The sequence below is a fragment of the Triturus cristatus genome, chromosome 10 (assembly GCF_964204655.1).
Source record: "Triturus cristatus chromosome 10, aTriCri1.1, whole genome shotgun sequence".
In the NCBI taxonomy this organism is placed as follows: Eukaryota; Metazoa; Chordata; class Amphibia; order Caudata; family Salamandridae; genus Triturus; species Triturus cristatus.
In genome coordinates this window covers 203,422,260-203,443,791 of record NC_140593.1, presented here as the reverse complement: position 1 = coordinate 203,443,791, position 21,532 = coordinate 203,422,260, and the positions used below count along the sequence as shown (strand labels likewise).

General features: G+C 48.4%; 1 protein-coding gene across 2 annotated transcripts in view; it reads right to left on the bottom strand.

Moving 5' to 3' along the window:
* DGKB (diacylglycerol kinase beta) overlaps positions 1 to 21,532 on the bottom strand; it is a 1,940,047-nt gene that overhangs the window by 1,691,600 nt on the left and 226,915 nt on the right. The gene's annotated exons all lie outside the window — the stretch shown is intronic.

The following is a 21,532-nucleotide window of genomic DNA, read 5'->3' as shown; positions in this document are numbered from 1 at the left end:
CTTTGTGGAAATTGTATGTTATGGCTAAATATATTATGTCATTTTCTACTTGCCTCTTGTTTGTGCATGGTTTCATTTTGTGCTACAATTCGAATGCAAAGCTGCATCAAGTTATTTTAGTTTAACTTTGATTTCTGTACAATTTATGTGTGTTGGTACAATTCCTGGCTCTTAGCAGCCACAGTTGCTTAGTTAATGCAAAGCCTTATAGTGCTGTGCACAGCTGAAGTTTTCAACAGAGAAGATATTTTAATAGACACCGCCATTTGCATCACTTAGCATTGCATGTCAGCCCACACTAAAAAATAATAAATGCAGACTTATGTGGGTTCGCTAGGGTGACTGTTAGAAAATCTCATATTCACATTCCCCAATCTCGCAAAACCAGTTATGCCTCTGAATGAACCTTTTCAAACATTTGCATTACTTGTTAACTTTATGCTTGTCTTTCAACATGTACAGTGATCCACTGCCTTGTGGCTAGGTGTGCACTATGGAAATACTGTTAGACCTGCCAGCCTTAGGGTGGTCAGCCCCCAACCTTTTTGCCTCTCCTCCTCCATTTTGCTAAACTTATTTTGTTGGCCTTAGGACTGCTAACCAGTGCTAAAGTATTTGTGCTCACTCCCCTAAAACATGGGTAAATTGGCTTATACCCAATTGGCATAATTAATTTGCCAGTAAGTCCCTTGTAGAGTGGTATACCATATACCCACGGTCTGACAATGAAATGCTACTAATGGGCTTGCAGCACTTATTTTGTCACCCACTTAAGCAGCACTTTAAAACATGTCCGAGGCATGCCATTGCAGCCTGAATGCAGTGTTAAACTTCCATGTAGATTTGGCATTTACACCTCCTTGCCAAGCCTTAAAAACCCCTTTTATTATATATAGGTCACCCCTAAGGTAGGCTGTAGGTAATCCATTGGGCAGGGTGCTTTTTAATTAAAAGATTGGACATTTACTTTTAAGTTTTACATGTCCTGGTAGTGAAAAACTCCTATATACGTTTTTCACTACTGTAAGGCCTATCTCCCCCTTGGGATAACATTGGGGATTTCGTATTATATATTAAAAGCTATAATTTCCAGTTGGGGGCAGGCATATCATGCTTGGTGTCTATGAAACTGTAATGATAAACCCTCTTTAATAGTAAAGTTGGGTTATTCATTGCAATTTTGATAAAGCCACTTTTAGAAAGTTTTTAAGAACAAGGGGCAATCCAGTAACTCAAAGACCTGGGTTATACCATAGCCATTCAACGACTGGACTATATCTATGAATGAACAATTGTATTCAATTAATTATAGTCAAACAAAACAAATCAAAAAGCTTTTTGACTTACAGTCTTTGTACGGTAAAACAGTGTTCCCAACGACGTAGCAGCACAGAGAATGTAAAATAGATGAGTATAAGGGTGTGCAGGTTATATAAAGTATATGTACATGAATAGTGACTCATGTGGATTCAATTGTGTTTAATACACACTCTGGGACAGAGTGAAGGGAGACAAAAAACATTAAAAACAGGACACTATTATTGTGTCATGATCCCATATAGTTACTCATGGAGAGTCTTTATCAGGATTAAGAGAATGGATGGGAATCACCCAAAGGGTGGTACTCCTGAGGTGGAAGTCTGAAAGTACAACTCAAAATGGGATCTGCCACGGCACCCGGACACACTTAAATAAGGCAATTCTAGGTAGAGCTAGAACATTCATGAAAATGAACTTTTCAAGGGTTGCCTGAATGGGGTGAAATCTAGGCAAGATGATGACTCCAGTTCAAATGTAGCACCTTCAGGGATTGGTGTTTTTGTGAGACGCTGTATCTCTGGGAAAAATTACCTTAGCAATGGGTGATTAACCCTTGATGCTTCTGGACACCATCAATGATCGGTGTAGGTGATCGCTGGAAATGTGTCTCATGCTGCTTACCTAGAATTGAGAATTGACAGCTCTGAAGGACTGCTGCCCGGATAGATTGCTGCCCATTTGTCCTGCTGCTCTACACATTTGTCCCAGGACCTCCAGAGTGACCCACAAGGACTAGCTTGCTGGCCTCCTGTTCAGACCTTTAGGGACACAAAAGGCTTTCTCCATCTTGAACCCACACCTGGACCCAGCCTACGTGAGTCCTGACCCTCCATGTGGTGCCCCTTCAGTCAACGACCCTTGGAAATGGTGCTAAAATTGCCCAGGTGGCCAAATCCGAAACTGACGACAGACAAATTTGGACCAAAAGTGCTCTGAGTACCAGGAAGAGACCAGGACCAACATTCTCTCCTATCTCCCCAAGTTTTTTCAGAGCTTCTCCGCAGCAAATCCTTTTCAGTGGTCCTTTGCCAAAAGGGTATGCAGCCTCATGGAATTGTCTTTGACTACAGCCCTCTGCCTCACTCTGCCAACGCTATCTGACGACAACACTTCCTTTTTGGAAACCTCCTGAAGCCTTCCTCTGCTGAACTTTATCTTCTGAGACACTATTTCTCAGAATGAGGTCCAAAGGTAAGCACTGACTGGGCCCAATCCACTTGTGTATCCAAACAGCGCTCCATCACAATCGATCATATTTTTTTAATTTGGGCAGTCTTGTGCGACTAGATGTCTGCAGTTGGCACTTTGGTCTTTTATGCACTAGTTTTCACTTAAAACTGTAACAATTTATAACTCTAGTTCTACTGATAAGATTTTTGTTGTTTTGGTGTCAAATAATTCATTAAAATTCACTCAATTTTTCAAAATTGGATTGGGGTTTTTTGTGTGTTGTGTTTTCACTTTATTACTGTTTGACTAAAGAAAACTATCCGAGGTGGCGAACTAGAGGCTTGGGGCCTTGAGGCTTGGCCACCCTCCTGCACAATTCTTTTCACAAAAAGGCTTCCAGAGTCAACTGTGAACACATTCCTGGGATGCTCAACCTAGGTTATTTCAGAGTCTTTATCTATTAGTTTCTTGATGTCTGTCAAATCACTCTTTGACACACCAAACAAGTTGACGGGATGTCCTCAAACACCTACCAGGTGTCATGCTTCATCACTGGACAACCCCACACTCCTCAAAATCCTTGCTTGATGGAGAACTGGCATGCACCCTGAGACCATAGAGGCTCTTTTGAAGCTAAAGATCCGTAAAACAGGTTAAAAACCAATATGATAAGCCAATGTGAATTTTACTTAGCCGAGTTCCACTCGGTATTAACACTGGGCATGGAGTATAGGGGATCTAGTACCCAAATCCCACTACGGTGTTGACTCATTTCCACCAAGGCGGCTCCTATGAATCCAAGGCATTCATCTGGATCCTATTAAAGTATACACCCCTCGCATACACTTTCAGATCTGGAAAAATACTTATAACTGCCATTATCTTAATGTACGCAGTTCTTCCTCCCAACTGTGTGCTGCGTAATACTTTACACATTTCACACCCAAGTCAACCTACAGCCCAAAGGATCACAAATGCCATACACATAAATACATTTTAAAAGGCTGATGAAAAGTTTACAAATGCACCACCTAGAGGCACCAAACTTTGATATGGCTGAAGAGGCCTCAGGACTGCCACATTGTGCTTTGTCAAGATTCTGGATCTCATTCTTGTCTCTGATATTTGGATGATCATTTGTGTCTCTGTCTAACCCAGCATATGTTTACATAACCCTTTGAAAATTTGACATAAAGGGGCCGATTCCGATACCCGGTCGGACAGCTGTCTGTAGCCTTACTGTGCGACCGACACGTACCTGGAGCCGGTCCTTCCTGTACAGTAAGTACGATGCGCATAACTGCCAAAAACCCGACTGACACGTAGGCTGTAATTGAAGCTCCTGTCTCCGTCCGACATGTTGCCCATCACCCCTGCCACCCCCAGCCATAGGACTTGTGTTGCCCATCACCCCTGCCACCCACACCCATAGGGGACTTGTTGCCCATCACTACTGCCACTCCACCCATAGGGCATATGTTGCCCATCACTACTGCCACCCACACCCATAGGGGACCTGATGCCCATTACTACTGCCACACCCAGCCATAGGGACTATGTTGCCCATCACTACTGCCACCCCCACCCATAGGGGACCTGTTGCCCATCACCCCTGCCACCCCCACCCATAGGCACTATGTTGCCCATCACCCCTGCCACCCCCAGCCATAGGGCTTATGTTGGCCATCACTACTGCCACCCCCACCCATAGGGGACCTGTTGCCCATCACTACTGCCACCCCTACCCATAGGGCATATGTTGCCCATCACCCCTGCCACCCCCAGCCATAGGGACTATGTTGCGCATCCCTACTGCCACCACAAGCCATAGGGCTTATGTTGGCCATCACTACTGCCACCCCCACCCATAGGGGACCTGTTGCCCATCACTACTGCCACCCACAGCCATAGGGACTATGTTGCCCATCACTACTGCCACCCCCACCCATAGGGGACATGTAGCCCATCACTATTGCCACCCCCACCCATAGGGACTATGTTGCCCATCACTACCGCCACCCCCAGCCATAGGGCTTATGTTGCCCATCACTACTGCCACCCCCACCCATACAGCATATGTTGCCCATCACTTCTGCCACCCACACCCATAGGGACTATGTTGCCCATCACTACTGCCCCCCACCCATAGGGGACCTGTTGCCCATCACCCCTGCCACCCCACCCATAGAGACTATGTTGCCCATCACTACTGCCCCCCACCCATAGGGGACCTGTTGCCCATCACCCCTGCCACCCCACCCATGGGGACTATGTTGCCCATCACCCCTGCCACCCCCAGCCATAGGGCTTATGTTTCCCATCACTACTGCCACCCATAGGGGACCTGTTGCCCATCACTACTGCCACCCCCAGCCATAGGTCTTATGTTGCCCATCACTACTGCCACCCCCACCCATAGGGGACCTGTTGCCCATCATTACTGCCACCCCCACCCATAGGGCATATGTTGCCCATCACTACTGCCACGCACACTCATAGGGGTCGTGTTGGCCATCACTACTGCCACCCCCACCCATAGGGACTATGTTGCCCATCACCCCTGCCACCCCCAGCCATAGGGCTTATGTTGCCTATCACTACTGCCACCCCCACCCATAGGGGACCTGTTGCCTATCACCCCTGCCACCCACACCCATAGGGGACCTGTTGCCCATCACTACTGCCACCCCCAGCCATAGGACTTATGTTGCCCATCACTACAGCCATAGGATGGGTGATGTGCAACTCATCCAGCATACTCCAACATCAGGTATGTCAGCAAAATACATCCCCCCAACATCATGACAACAGTGTGTAGTCTGTGACAAATGCCCACAACAGTGATTATGACTACGAACATACAATGTAAGTAACAGTACATGTGTGATCAACACATGAGTGTGACATACACAAGGCAAGCATCACCATAGCACTGTGGCAATGTAAAAAGAACACACCCTTACTGTGTAGAACAGAAATTAAGTGGGGGCCTCCAAAATGCAGCAGATGTTGAGCATTGTGGTGATGGGGACTAAACCCCCCTCATCACAGTGACCAAAAGGTAAGTGTCATCATGGTCAAAGCTGCAAATAACAAACAGCATGTATGATCGCTGCTCCCAACACATTAAACACTTCTGGGGCAAACTAGTGGTTGTGTCCCCTTCCCACAGAGATGTGGTGAGGTTAACAGTGCTGTGAAAACATAACACACTCTCGACCAGGTGCAGACAAGCACCACACATGGGGGCTGACAATGCATGCAGTGTACAATAACACAAGAGCAGAAGTGACCATCACCAAGCATGCACACATCTTGAAAATAGACACACCAATCAAAACAACATGTGTAGACTGTAGGTGTCAGCTCACAAACACACATTCCATGCCAGCAATGGCACCTACCAGGATGAATGTGCACAATGATGTGATATGACTCACAGGGACAGCAGGCAAAATCACAAAATCACCATCCAGACAAAGGCCCACAACAGCAATACCAATGCACTGGTGCAGATGCACAAACACAAACATGCAACCTCACACTGCACATCTGACACAGCATGTGTATGTGTGTCACAGTTTCCCCAGGCAACAACACAACACATGAGGGGGGCTGAACCACAGTGACACAGATGTGGACACAGTGCCACACAGAAGTAAACCATCATTGGGACACCCTCAGTGGGCAACCAGGCACTGGGAGATGAGAGGGAGTACAACAGACACATGTGACACAAGCTGGAATGAACACAAACCTACACAGCAAGAGAGTGACACACAACACCACTACCCCCAGGGACCAGACATTGGGGTGACACAAGCATGCATGACACCTCCACTGTGATGACAAAGGCAGATGTCGTACAAACTGGGAAACCCAGACATGTGTCCTGTGCCACAAACGTACATCACACATACACAAACACAAATCACTCAGCATGGCCCCTCATCCATGGACAAACGGGAGCTAGGGGACCATCCATGCAAACATTTACATCAGTCCACCCTCAACACCACACACCCTGATCTGCAAAATGTGCATCTGTGAAGCCCACATGGACAGGTGACATTGCACACGCACCCATGACAAACACAGGAATGTTGGGAGGAACTAAGGTGCACAGACACATCACACAAGGACTGTTTACAACCCTGGGGAATGACAGACATACTGCACAGTATGCGGTACATGGCCATGACCTCAAAGCTCACGTAACTTTCAGAATCCCTACCACAGTCCCAGGACAATACAGAAGCCAAGGAGAACCACAAGGCACACATGCTGACACCTGCCAGCATCACAGCCATGAACCCGACAAGTGGGAGCAGTCACACACACATATAAATGTCTCAATCACTGAAGGGTACCCCCCTGGGACAACTACATGATTTAGCAAATAAACAGGTGCCTTGGGGAACCCTGACTGTGTCCCATCTGTGTCTGACAACATCATCACCACTCAGAACTGACAAATCCCAATGATGATACACCAATTAACAGTAGTGTGTCATGCACCCACAAATCTGGTAGCCCATCGGAAAAGTAGTGGGATGAACCCAGTACCACTCAGCAAGCATCAACAACAGGAACATATCAAGGGAACACTGTCTGTGTATGAACAGGGATGTGGACACACACACATGCTCATACAACACACACCATGGGCCCAGGACATGTCACAGGACAACACACTTACTTGAGGGGACCCAACTCCTGTGGAACCCAAGCCGTGCCAAACATATTCCCCGCACGTCTCACTCATGTCTGCAGAACACTTGGTCAGTCAGCCATCAGTTACCACACAATGAAGGCTCTGGTCACAACAGCCTGGGTACGTGAGTCTCCCCTAAGTCATCTGCACATACCCAAAACATATGTCTAGCAAGTTGTACAGAGGACCCAGTTGCTCCCATGCCAATGATGCCCACACCTGTAGGTCCAGTGTTGAGGAGCACAAAGCCTGTTGAAGTGACAAATTGGACAATGGGAAGCACTTCATATGTGCAGGGGTGCACGCCACAGATGTAACCATGCAAATGAAATGTTCACAGAGATGTCCACAAATAGTTGATCCTGACACACTCAGGTATCTGCAAAGTATGACATGGATACCCACCAGAATAGGATACATATCTCATGGACTACAGGGAGTACCTCACAGCAACACATCAGTATTCAACATTGGAAACCAAGCATCACAGGTGCAAGGGCATGTTAAACATCATCAACATAATGTACAGATAAATCAAGTGCACAGGGATAAAGAAAAAAGCTTTATTCAGCATATTAAAAGTTAAACGTCTGTTCAAACAAAAGGCCAATGGCCAGTCCATGTCCAAATGCCAAGGAGTGAACTAGAGTGACAACTGTCACACCTTGCTTGCCTGCACTATAAGGACAGGGGACATCCCCTCAGAGGGGCATACATGGGGGCAGGCCAGGCCCCGCAGGGACAGGATCAGGGGCAGTGAAGGGGTGGTGGATGCAGGCGAGACACTTGCAACTGCAGTGGAGCTGACTGAAGTGGTCACAACTGTGGGGCACAAGTCAGATGGGGTGGGTGCCGGCACAACTCCAGTGGGCAGGTCAGATGGAGTGGATTGGGTCACCACTGCAGTGCCCAAGTCAGACGGGGTGGTCGTGGACTCCAATGCAGTGCCTACATCCATGGGAGCAGAATGGGGGCAGGTGAAGTCGGTAGGGCAGGGGGGGACACTGTCCTCACATCAGTGGCACTAACCGTCTGACCAGGTGTGAAGGAGCAAGTGCCGGGGGGGGAGGGCCTTAGCATTTTGGGGTTGGTGTATCTGTGGGTGGGGTAACCCGGGGCAGGGAGTGGTGGTGGAACCTCTGGAGTGGTGGCCTGGGGGATGGAGGATGGAGACTTTGCCTTGGAGCTGCGTGGTGGCGGGGGGGTCTTGCTCTTCTGGTGCCGGGGGGACTTGCGGGTGGGGGTCTCTGTCTGACTGCGCCTGGGGGAGGGTGTCCAGGTGTGAGGGGCACTCTCCTCTGTGTGCGGCGACTTCCTCTTCCCCTTGTAATTAGGATCTGCTAGGTCAGTGGGGAAGAGGCCAAGGTCACAGAGGAAGAGCTTCTGGGGAGATGGGGTTGCAGGTGATGCAAGGGAAGGGGGCTGGGAGGGAGAGGTCTCAGAGGACTGCGGAGTAGTTGTGGATGACTGTGTGTGTGTCTGCAAACCAGCCCCTGTGAGTGTGTCATCAGTCCCCTGCGCTTGCTTGTGTGCACGTCTAGACCTTGATTTGGGTGTTTCTGTGCTTGGGACAGGTAGGCTGCTAGGAATCATGGGTGTTGCAGGGGTAGGAGGGGTGCGGGACTGTTGAAGGAGGGACACTGCTTCCATCAGGGAGGAGGCCACGGACTGATTGGTCATCTGTAGGGCAGACATGCCCGCCATGAATGACACCAGTTATGTCAACAGACCCGTGTGTGCATGGAGGACCTTCAGCATTGACGCCTGCCCTACATGGATCTGTTGAAGTAAGTCAACAGACTCTTCACTCATGGCAGCAGGGGACACAGGGGCAGGGGGTGCGGTGCTGGGCATGAAGGAGACATGCTCACGAACACGGGAGCCCACAGGGACCTCTGGGATGTGAGCCGATGGGAGGGTGGGGGTGGTGGTGGCGGGGACAGCCTCACTAGCTGGGGTTTGGTGGCTGCTGACACCCGCCTCCACAAGGGAGTCATCCTCAGAGCTGCTGTGGCCCTCAGCTGGGGGGATGGTGCTGACGACTCCTCTGTGTGGCTCCACTCGCCATCCGTGCCACTGGGTCCACCTGACTCCTCTCCTTCTGTCCCTGTCTGTGGCTCCTCCTGGTACGTGGAGCTGTCCCCTCCTGTGGCCGTGGATGTATCTGGATAGAAATAGGAAGTAAGAGAACAACATCAGTCACCTGCACCGACTGCACACACCACAGTGAGTACATCACATCACAGGGCAAGCCCTGGCATCATCAGCTGAACACAGCTCAAAGTGCCAACACTGTTTAGGATAAGCCAATTGTCATTCTCAACATCAACCATGGCACACATATCCCTCCTTGACTTGCACACATATGTCTGTTGCATGTTGGATGCTATGACCCCAATGTGCCAACATGCACCACCCAAACATTAGTTGGACATGCAAGTGAACATGTAGGAGTATGTCACTACACACACAGCACATCTCTTGCTACTAACTCAGTACAGGTGTCCGGATGAAGGGATGGACAGAGACTCATTTCACATGCTTGTGATGCATGCCAGCAACACACACTATGATGTTCTCATGTCCTGATGGGCAATGCCACAATGGTGTGCGCGGTGCACACTTGAACACAATGTAGGATCACTCATGGCAAGTTAAATGCCATGGCACTGGGATGCCCTGAAAGTCAGTCAACACTGTCTCCTGTCACAGGGGCAGGGCATCCAGACAACAACAATATGCACTGACTCACAATCCTAGCTCAGGGGAAAAAGCTAGCTCTGCAGATGACCGGCGCACTTGCCCATCCCATGCAAACAACATGTCCAGGAGCCAGAAGACCCCACATCATGCAAATCAGACATCTGAGTCTCTGCAAACACAAATCCCTGTACATTAACACGTCACAGTCTGCCATGCATGTAAACCTGTCAGATGATCACAAACCTATATGTCACACAGGTCTTGTCTCTCACAGTCACATGTCAGATGTCATGCTGACCCTTTGAATCATGGACACCCCAGTTGTACTTAACAACAAGCCACACCCTAATGACACAGAGGCAGACACCTGAGGGCACATGTCACTAAGCACAACCTGCAATTTCATACACAGGAGTGGGATTACAGAGTGTTTCTAAATGCCCTTGAGGAGGCATGATTGGCAAGAACTATGTGAAACAGTGTTTAGCCCTGGACAGTAGTCAGGTGGCTAAGCAAGTGTGACATACTCGATATACATGCTCCTGAAGCCCAAAAATTGGAGTCCCCTGTTGCATGGGTTTGTTTGGAATAACCCAGCCACATGTTGCGAGGCAGACCAGCAATTGGAACACATCTCAAGGGCACACACATATCACATGTCAGATCTCAGGCATTGTGTAAACATTTGACCCACCCATGAAACACACAACAGAGTCACAGGAACAGATGCTGACCGGTAGCTGAAGCATAGCTGACTGCAGGAACACAGTGCCCTAGTGACACAAGCAACAGACTGTAGGGGCCACACCTGTGGAACGGATGAGGAGGGTGCATCACACAATTGAGGGACATGAGTATTGGACTACAAGACCTACGTAATGTGGAAGTGTGACCAGGCCAAAAGACTGCTATTAGCATGTTAGACATAGTACACAGATCAGGCATGGACTTACCCCCTTCCTGCTGCTGTCTGGCCTTCAACTGCCCATCCAGGTCCGGGAAGACCACCGCCAGTATCCAGAGCATGTGGGGAGTCAGGGTCCAGTGTCCGCCCCTCCTGCGTGGAGGTGACAGCTTCAGCTGGACTTTAGCTATCCTCCGGGTCCAGCCCCGAAGGTCCTGCCACCTCTTCTGGCAGTTGCGGATCCGGCGCTTGTAGACCCCCACTGAACGAACAGCCCGGGAGATGGTCAGCCAGATCTCCTGCTTCTGGTGGGCATCAACCTGTGAGGATGACAAAGTGAAAAGTACATTAACACACATGCCCCAGATTTGTGCAGTACACATTTGGATATACATGTCATCATCACAAAGGGAAATTAATTACACAGGTAGTACAACCATGGGGAAGGACACATCACCTGCATGTCTGCCATGTTAACAATGCCTGCATACTTTAAGGTTGTACTAATGCACTTTAGCAGCAGGAAACCTATTCATTACATGTACCTACACACTTTGGGTGATGAAAGTAGTCAGTGAGAATGCTTGCCACTGGTGTACACACTGCTAGTCCTGCAGTGCTAGTCAGACAACATGCATGATTAGGAAGGCAGTGGACTGCACACTCACCTGCTCCCCAGGTTTCCCATAGATCTTGCTGTACTGTGGAAGGAGCCCGTCCAGCAGGGCCTGGTTATCCTCCTCAGTGAAGGCTGGGGCCCTCTCCAGAGTATGTGCCATAGCAGGAGCCAGAGGATGCAGAGACAGCAGCAGTCGTAGCAGGGATGTGGTCCAGTAACATGTAGTGCAGGCAAGTGAGCTCCCTGGGGCAGAGGCAGACTCTGTGCCATGTGTCCCAAGTGATAGGTCCAACATGGATGCATTCTATGAATCTGGCCAATCCATTTAAATGTATGACTTGTACACGCCTTCCGCATCGTTCAAATCTTCACCTTCATGGAACACTTGAAATTGCAACATTGTTGTAGGCATCCAACTGAATTTCCAGTGCACAACTCGAACAGGTTTTGAATCCGCATCCGTCTCCAAGACAGTCCGGAGGAATGGGTGTGCCCGGCTCGTTCAACTGACTGTACAACGCGTATTTTGAATATGCACATGCACCCGTCTCCATACGATTCAATGACAAAGCGTACACACGGCTCGGACATGACCCGTGCAATGCGTACGCATTGTCACCCGCGTCAGACCTCATTGCATTCAATGACAAAGTGTACGCACGGCTCGGACATGACCCGTGCAATGCGTACACATTGTCACCCGCGTCGGACATCATTGCATTCAATGACAAAGCGTACGCACAGCTCGGACATGACCCGTGCAATGCGTACGCATTGTCACCCGCTTCGGACCTCATTGGTGTGACTTTTATACAGATGCAACACACATATACTGGGCAGGGACACCTGTGCACACCTACCACACTACAGAATTGGCCACACAGGGTCCCATGGCATGTAAGGCTGCATTCCCTGGGTGTTTGGGGGGGTCACATCTGTTTTTTTGGCTGGCACTTTGTGCAGCCACTCCCAGGCTGTGCATGTGTACATGGGGGAGGAATCCTTTGTGTGTTTGGCACATTACCACTGTGATGTGCAATTGTACAGTAATGGGCATGAGTCACAGACACAGTGTCAGGTTGGATATGTTTAGGACATGTCATATACACCCTGAGTCCTGGGGGTTATGGCATGTACATCACAGTGAGACCTGTAGCCACAATACTGATGTGCACCCACAGTCTGTGTGCATGTTGTGTCTCAGATGTCTTCTGATCAAATGTGCCCAATGGGTGACAGTCTCCACATCCATGTGATATATGCATCCCCCTTGATGGGGTGTGTGTCTAAGAGACGTACATGTAGGGCCGGCAGGAACAACAGTGGCCACTACCTGTGGGACTTACGCTTGCCTTGTGGTGTGTACGTGCTATGCCATGTCCATTGCTGTGTTGATGTGGCAATACAGGGACCCTGGGTTTCTGCATGGCATAGATCTGTGATGCCTGGGAGACATGAGGCCTCACTTGTCACTGTGATGTGTGTTTGGAATGTTGCAGCAGCACATAGGTTGGGTGACACAGCCAGATGATTGGCCATTGCACTACATGGGACTCATGTGGACATGTGGAATTGAGATGTGAGGTGGTGTTCTTGTAGGTGACATAAGTGTCCATGCCCATTAGCACACACCTCAGTACATTGTGTAATGTCATGATCTAGCATGTGATATTGATCGTGGTCATGGCCACTTGGGTGGATGAACTGACAATCTTCTTTTGTGCATCTCTGTACTACAGGGCACCAGCTGTCCATCGGCCGTTCCCAGACCTTGCAACCATGCAGGAGCGTGACTGCATCAGACGGTACCGCTTCACCAGGCCACTGATTGCGGAGTTGGTGGAGCAGTTGGTGCCACATCTTCTACCTGGCCGGACATACCCTACAGCACTGACCCCAGAGGTGAAGGTGATGGCAGCCCTGCATTTCTTTGCTACTGGTACCTTCCAGTACACTGTGGCTACTGCTGGTGGGATGTCGCAAATGATGTTTAGTCGGGTGCTACGCGATGTCTTGGAGGGGATGTTGCAATTCCTAGACCTGTATATCAAGTTCCCAGGCCCAGCTGAACTCCCTGAAATAAAGGATGCTTTTTATACACTGGGGAGGATGCCGAACGTCATTGGATCTATTGATGGGACACATGTTGCCCTGATACCACCACAGGCACATGAGCAGGCATACCGTAACAGGAAGCACTACCATTCGATCAATGCTCTGGTGGTCTGTCTTGCTGACATGTCAATCACACATGTGTGTGCACGGTTCCCTGGTTCTGCGCACGATGCCTACATTATGAGGAGTAGTCGCATTGCAACGCTGATGTCACAGATGCCAGCTCAGCATGCCTGGCTTGTCGGTGTGTACTGACTGTTTCTCATTGTGTGTGTTTGTCAATGTTGTATTCCGCACTCCTACAAAACTCAGCTACTTTTTCATTTTTGTGTGCGTTGGTGACTCCGGATACCCCAACATGCCATGGTTGCTTACACCCCTCAGGAACCCTGTGACACCAGCCGAGCTGCGCTACAATGAGGCACATGGTCGGAGCAGGAGGGTGATTAAGCGGACATTCGACCTCCTGAAAAGCCGGTTTCGCTGCCTGGACAAGACCGGAGGGGCCTCCCATATGAGCCTGCAAAGGTGTGCAAAATAATCCTTGTCTGCTGCATGCTACACAACATGGCAGTGCAGAAGGAGGTGCCTCTCATCAAGGATGACGATGACCAACCTCTGGAACCTGTGGAGGATCCCGGCCTGGGCCAAGATACCAGTGATGATGAGGATGAGGGTGACGTCCGCACACATCTCATCAACAACTTCTTCACCTGAATGTGAGTTTCCAGGGTTGTTATGTGAATGTATGGAGGTAGCCTGTAATGTGTTGTGCCAGCACTGTTGCTGTCTGAGTGTGTCTGTGTGCCACTTGACTGGATGCGTGCTGTGATGTGTCCATTCAGGTGGTGTGTACTCCACAATAGGGTAGTACTGCTAACTAGTGTTTGTGTAGGTGTCTTGCAATATATTTTGTGCATGTGTATTGCATTTCTCTCCTGTTCTTCTGTGCTTTTGACTGTATCTTGTCTGTCCTTCCCAGGGTACTTTACCTGTTGTGTTGTCAACAATGACCCCCAACACGCAGAAGCCAACACCAGTGTGGAAGTTGACAATTCCCATCAACTGATGTACCACACATCCCTGGACTTCCATTCTCCAACACATCGAGAGTGTGTGTCCACTGTTACATAGAATTACCATGCAACTATTGTGGAATAAACGTGTTGTTGATGTGTAATGAACCTATGCTACGCTTTGTTATGTGCGTTGTCTGTCTTCCCACATCTGAGTGACATCTGCTTACCTCAGCTGTGGACTTGTTACCACTGACTGGGGTTGGTGTTGTGTCTGTGCATGTCAATGCGTTTCAGGTCAACATCATTGTGTGTGATGAGTAACATGGCCATGGTGAGTATGTTTTGTGTTGCCACAGTGTTGTGTCTCCCTCACATGTGTCCCCTCACCATAACTCACCTTACTTTGGTCACATTGTTGCAGTATTTGGCATGCACTGTGTTGTGTAGCAGATCGACATCTCTCTGAACATGACAAGTTGGAATCACAACAGAGGCAAGTATGTGTTCTGGTGAGTTTATTTACAAACATGTGTGAGGGAAGTGCAGAGGATGGTGGGTGCTGTACATTGGTTTGGGAATCCAAAGTTCACATTGGAGTTGGAAGTGCTGGTAGATGAAATGTCCAGAGTAAAGTCCACAGTCATCTGATACATTGGCCCAACATGAACCCTCCATGTCTTGTGGGCGAGTTGTATGCGATTGGACAAGGTGAACGGGTTGCGCACAAAGGACATTGTCCAGAACAGGTTTAGAGGCCCTGGGGGATGTGCTGGGACATCTGCCTCTCATATGTCCTTCTTCGGACGACCCCTCTTCTTCTGGGGGTGGATCCTCATGTGCAGGCCTCTGTGGTGCAGGGGACTCTCCGCCAGAGTCCTCCTCCCTCTCTGTGGCGCTGGCAGATGGTGTTGCGACAGATGTTGTGGCCACACAGGGGGGTGTGGACAGGTTGGTGTTGATCTGGCGGAGGCATTGGAGTATGTCCCGATGCACCGCAGTAATGTCATCCCACTTGGCCTCCATGCGGGCATGGTGGGCGACCTGCTCATGTTGCATGTCCTTGAGGATCCCCACTACCTGGCCAAATCCTCCGGTGCTATCCTGGTACGCATCTAAGATGCGTGCCAGGTGGAGGGGTCATCATGCAGTCCAGACCCCTCTGCAAGGCGCACTCTGTGCCTCCCACCCCTTCCAGCACCCCTCTCCACACGGGCAGGACCAGCGGCGGGACGCACTGGTGACACTGGGACCCCTTGGGTGGTGTTGCTGGTGGTGTGTGCTGTAGCTTCTGGGGGGGTCCTGTGTCCCTGTGCTGTGGGTGTTGATTGGCCTTGGTCTGTCCGTGTTGGTGGGGGTGCCCTGTCGGTGTCCAGATGCTGGAGGCATGGGTACAGGAGGTGCAGATGTTGATGCTGCTAGTGCTGCATGATGGCTCACACCGGAGGGGCCAGGTTGGTCATCTTCATCCAAACAGGACAGAGAGAGAGTCAGATCAGAGAGCTCAGTGTCCGTCAGAGTCTGGGACTGGTTATCCACATCATTTGGTGCTGGGTGCCCAGCACCACCTGTGTTTGGAAGAGACACACAATGTGAGTTATGTTTCTACATGCATCGATGGTTCACAAACATGACATTTTCTACTTTTCTAACAGATGCCTGCATGTACGCTGCTTTTCCTTGCTTGTCACGGACAGAGTTTGATATTGTTGTTGGCCATTTCCCAGCATGGCCTTGTGCTCCCCACAACAGAGCCCAGTGTCAGACATCTTGTCAGTCCCTTCCCACTCCCTGTGAGGTGAGTATGGTTCAGTGTGAGCTTGCTGGGCCATGTGGGTGGGTGTAGATTGTCTGTGACTGCAACTCCCATCATACTCTTGGCTACACCCCTTTCCCAGCATGCCCATACTTCCTCCCTCTTGACTCTGCTTCCCTGTGAGTGGATGTGACAGAAGTGGCAAGATGGCTGACTGTGAAATCCTGGTGTTTATTTGGCTACAAGTCCAAAGTGAGCCCCTGTGCTTCACACAGAAGCACCCAGTACGGGGTATCTTTTGCTGATATTTAAATGAGGTGTGTGTCAATGCATTGTACCCGGTGAGTTCTGTGGAGTTTGTTTTGAGGGGGGGTGTCTCCCCATGCTGGTAAGTATGGCCAGGGCTGTCAGTCCTCCTTCCCATCATGAAACGTGCTTCCATTGTAGGGCGTGAAAGTTGTCTTTCAGGAAGTCAGTCAGTGGTGTCCTGCTTCTGATTTGCACACAACCCCTAGCAGGGCCTTGTGCTCCACACAGCAGGACCAAGTGTCAGCCATCTTGTCAGTCATTTTCCACTCCCTGTGATGTGGGCATGTTTCAGAGAGGTCTTGATGGGCCAATCAGGAGGGGGAGCATTATCTGTGACTACAGGCCCCATCATGCTTTTGGATATACTCACTTCACCTGCATCCCCACTATTCCTTCCTGACACTCAGCTGCACTGTGAGGTGGTGTGCTTGTGGTGGCAAACTGTCTGGCAGGGTCTATTTGGCTTTGTGCCACTGGCTTGCTCTATTTGTTTGTAGGTTGTTGCATGTCGTGACACAGTTCCCAGTCACTATGAGATGGCAGGCATTGTGTTTGTCTGACTGGCATATACATCTTAGGCTGATTATCTATTGGTTAGTGTAGCTTTGTTTGCGGTGCATGGTTTCACTGTCCCCTTGCCACACAATCCTGGGTATGTTGTTTGTGTACTCACCAGGCTCTGGTATGTCTGTTAGGCCATGGACGCTCTCTGGTGGTAGGATGTCCCGCACCTTCTCCTCCCAGGTCCTGAAGTAGACTGGTTTGGCAGGAGGGCTACCGCCGGTGCACTGACTCAGGGCGTGATATTTTTCGATGACTTTCTTGACCCCCCTGCGCACGTCATACCACCTGTTCTGGATATCGTCCTTTGTGCGCCTTGCTGTTGCTTGAGCGTTCACCTTGTCCACAATCCTCGCCCACATCTTGGTTTTCTGTGAGATGGGGGTCATTTGGACCAATGTACCAAACAAATGTGACTCTACTCTGATGATCTCGTCTACCAGCACTTCTAACTCACTATCTGTGAACTTCGGATTCTTCTTTGGGGGCATGGTGATGGGTGGTGGTGGTGAGGGATGTGTGTGTGAGGGTGCAAGTGAGGGTGGTTTGGTGTTGGTTTTGCTGGGTGTATGTGTGTGTGCTTTTGTATGATGTGCTGATGGTGTGTGAGTTGTGTGATGGTGGAGTTGTGAGTGTGTCTGTGGTTGCTGTGTACTGGTGTTTGCTGCTGGCTGTGTCTCCTGTTTGCAAGGGATGATGGTAGTGATTGTAGTCCTTTATATAGTTTGAGTTGTGGGTGTGTCTTTGTCCCATGTTTTTTTCTTTGGTATTTATTAGCTTTGTCATTGCTTGTTTGGTCCTTTTTTTGTCTTTTTTACTTTGAGTTTTGTAGGCATGAAGGAGACGTTCATGTGATGGAAACGGACGCTGCTGTTGTCTCGTGCGGGCTTCTTCGCCTCGTTCACGCTACCTATCTTCTGTGTTTGGTACGCGTCGGTCGCTATTGCTTGTGTGCCGGGTTGTCTCTGCGTGTCGGTCGTGCGGCTTGGTCTCCGTGCGAGTCGGTCTGGTTTTACACACATTGCATCGTACTGTGCGAATCGTACATCGCGGGTACGGGTCAGTCGGGTTCATTCCGGGTTTGTGTCGGTCGGTGAAAATTGCTTCGGTTTTCTGGCCGGATCATTATTTTCCCTACGGCTCGGTCGTATGGCTTGTATTCCGTACGTGTCAGTTGTAATTCACACGCGATGCATCGTACTGCACGGGTCGTATGGCGCTGGTACGTGTCGGTCGGTATTCGGTCCGGGTCCGTGTCGGTCGGTTCGTTTTGTGGCCGGAATCGGAATCGGCCCCAAAATAGTAAAGTGCCTATGAAATGTGGTATCATGTTTGAGAAGCTATTTGTGGACTGGAACTCAATTGGAGTGTCCTAGGCTTGGGAAAGGGGGAATTTATATTCTTTATAAACTCAGAAATCAGCTTGGCATGCTCTCATGCCCATTAATTTGAAGAGGTCGTAGTCGATCACTATACTACATATCTTCCAAAATGCTGTTAAATTTTCATGCACAATAATAATTTCAACCAGCCTTTCAAAGTAAAATATTTCTGCAGAGGTGAATATCTGTTCAATTGCAGGCCAAGACCCTTTCCCCAGGAACGCTTAATAGGATAGCTTAACATACCTACCATTGATTCTTCATTTGTTCTCTCCTTCAAGAAGTCTGGATTATTTTCCCATTTGCAACCTGTTTTATAATTAAGCAACTTCCAGTTCTTCTCTGTAGTAGCTGTATATTTATATATAAAAAAAGGATATCCTGTATGGTTTCATCATACCAATCTACTCCTCTCTGCAGTAGGATTATTGTCTCAGTATTTAATCTGCCCCAAAAATGTCAGAATCTTTTTTCTTTCCATTATCACTTCATCATCGATTATTATTCCTATATGCCTGGCCTTCTTGTACTGTATCTCTCGAATAACTTGTGGAGTAGTCATGTGATGTAGGTTTATATTCTTCTATAATAGGCTGGTTCTCATCCCCTCAAGAAATCAAAGAGTGGCATTTTTTAAAACAGCTCTCACCTTTAACCCTGCTAGTCCAGTTTAGCCAATAGACGTGCACTCTATTACCATCTTTTTAAAGTTTTTTGTTCCACTTAGTAAGGTTTGAACCAGGCATCATCACGAGTAGGAACTTATAGAACGACACAAGAGGGGAGCAATCTATCTCTAGACAACAACAAATTTGTGCACTAAATCGGAATATTCTATGCTGATTTACAATACCAGGTCTGTGAGCTTCCTAATTCCATGCTTCTAGCATGGCTCTCTGGAATAGTCTTTCTGCACTACCCTTAAAACCTGAGCATTTTTCTTTCTCCAGAATTTGCCTAATCATTCTTTCTCTCTCGTCTAGCCTAATGTCCATCAAGGAAATATCAGGCATATCTTATACTACCTCCTAGGCTCTCAGAGTAACATTATACATTTCTGCAAGTGCACATTTGTCGTACACATCTCCACTGCTCCTGCTGCAACAAGTTGTGCATGTTATTTCATCCTATTCAAAGAGCTTCATAGCCTCATAAAATCTGACTTTCTAAGTGGGATAAATACATCACTAGAGGATTTTTCTCTTCACAGATAAATCTCATCAGGAGGATGGTGACAGTCATTCAGGGAGCGGTAGAATCACAGGTCAAACAGTCTATTGTGTTTGCTTCTCAGCATGCAACCACCAAAAAATAAAATAAAATAAAATATAATAATATTGATAAATAAAATAATGCTAAGAATGTGCGCTTTCATTTCCAGTCAAGAGCGGTGGGGCAAATTATTTAGTTGTAGGCTGGAGAACATACAGAGTGCTTGGCAAGTGCTATGTTAAGGCAAGCCCTGTGACCTTCAGCTAGGGTTATTAATGCATTAATGTTTTTAGAGCTGAGGCAGTTCTATGCTGCCACTGTTCGAAGCAAGAAATATTTGTATTTCACGGAAACCGTGATGAGATTGGTAACATTTGCCTATAGCAACATGTATTGAGGTCTGGAAAGGAAGCTACTTAACACAACAATAAAAGGACACTGCACCTACATAATAATACAGCACAACAAGAAAGAACTAAATCCACACAAAAAAATAACTCAACATCACAACCCAGCTCCAGAGTACCAAAACCCAAAGGAAAGAATACAGCAGAATGATACAAAACATCCACTAAAAACACCAAACATTACAATGATTAGAACACAACCCAGTGAGAACACAACACTGACACTACTTAGCAAGGCTAGGCAACAACATGATATACCAATACACCACATCAAAACAACAAGGTAACTACAAGATGTAAAATCACAGCACAAGAACAAATTATATAAAACAATGTGTTGGTGTGTTGCTGTAGTATTGTTTGCATTAATTTGTTGTTTGTTATTTTGTTATAATGTTTTAATGTCCTTTTGACTTCCTGTGTTGTTCTGTTTTTATGATGGTTTATTCAAAGGGGGAGCTGCCTTTGATAGGCAATGGCAATTAAGTATCAAGAGGAACTGCTCCTTTGTCTAGGTAGACAGAAGAGCATCAATGACAATGAGGGGAAAACACTGGTCAGACCATTTTGTCTCAGGGGCGTGTTGCACAGAGATAGACAAACCTCTAGGGTGGACTACCAAGCTTTACACAATGAGAGAGGGGTTGAGTAATCTTGGGAGTGGGCAGAATAGAGCACTCTGAGATAGCTAGATGTCACACTTCACAGAAAGTTGTCATCCGGTGGGAGGCATCTAGGTTGCCCATTGACTACTGATTGGCCATTTTCATTGGCTAGTGATCACAACTTCCCCTAAGGGCACTTTCCGAGCATAAAAGAGGCAACCCTAGCCCCCTAAAATGATGATTTCACCTGGATTGGATAAGAGGACCAAAGAATTACTGCCCTGCTGACCCTGGATCTAGCAAAGAGAGGCTGCACTGAAATTGTACTGCACCAGCTGATCTCTGGGCTGGCAAAGAGAGGACTGTGCTAGTGCAGAAGTCATACCCCAAGTGAGTACAAGAGTCAATTGGCTAACTGCCTGTTCACAGCCCAGGGCCAAAATGCTGAGGATGTCTGTTTTGGGAAGTTGTAGCACAGATCACCAAACTATTGCTCGTCGCTGCAGGACAGCCTGGGAGGCCAAGTCCTGATGCTCAAAAGTTCCACCCAAGTCTGCTGGGCACAAAAGAGTTGTCGGAGTGCGGTTTGGTTGCCCAGAAGGAGAGCAATCCCTAGAAGATGGGAACTGCTTATTTGGTTGTGACTGGAGACCAGTTAACCAGTCGTGACTGGATTTTTGCTGGACCAAAGAGGATCTCGATGGAAATTGACCCTGTGGCCTACGTTTTCCCAACAGGA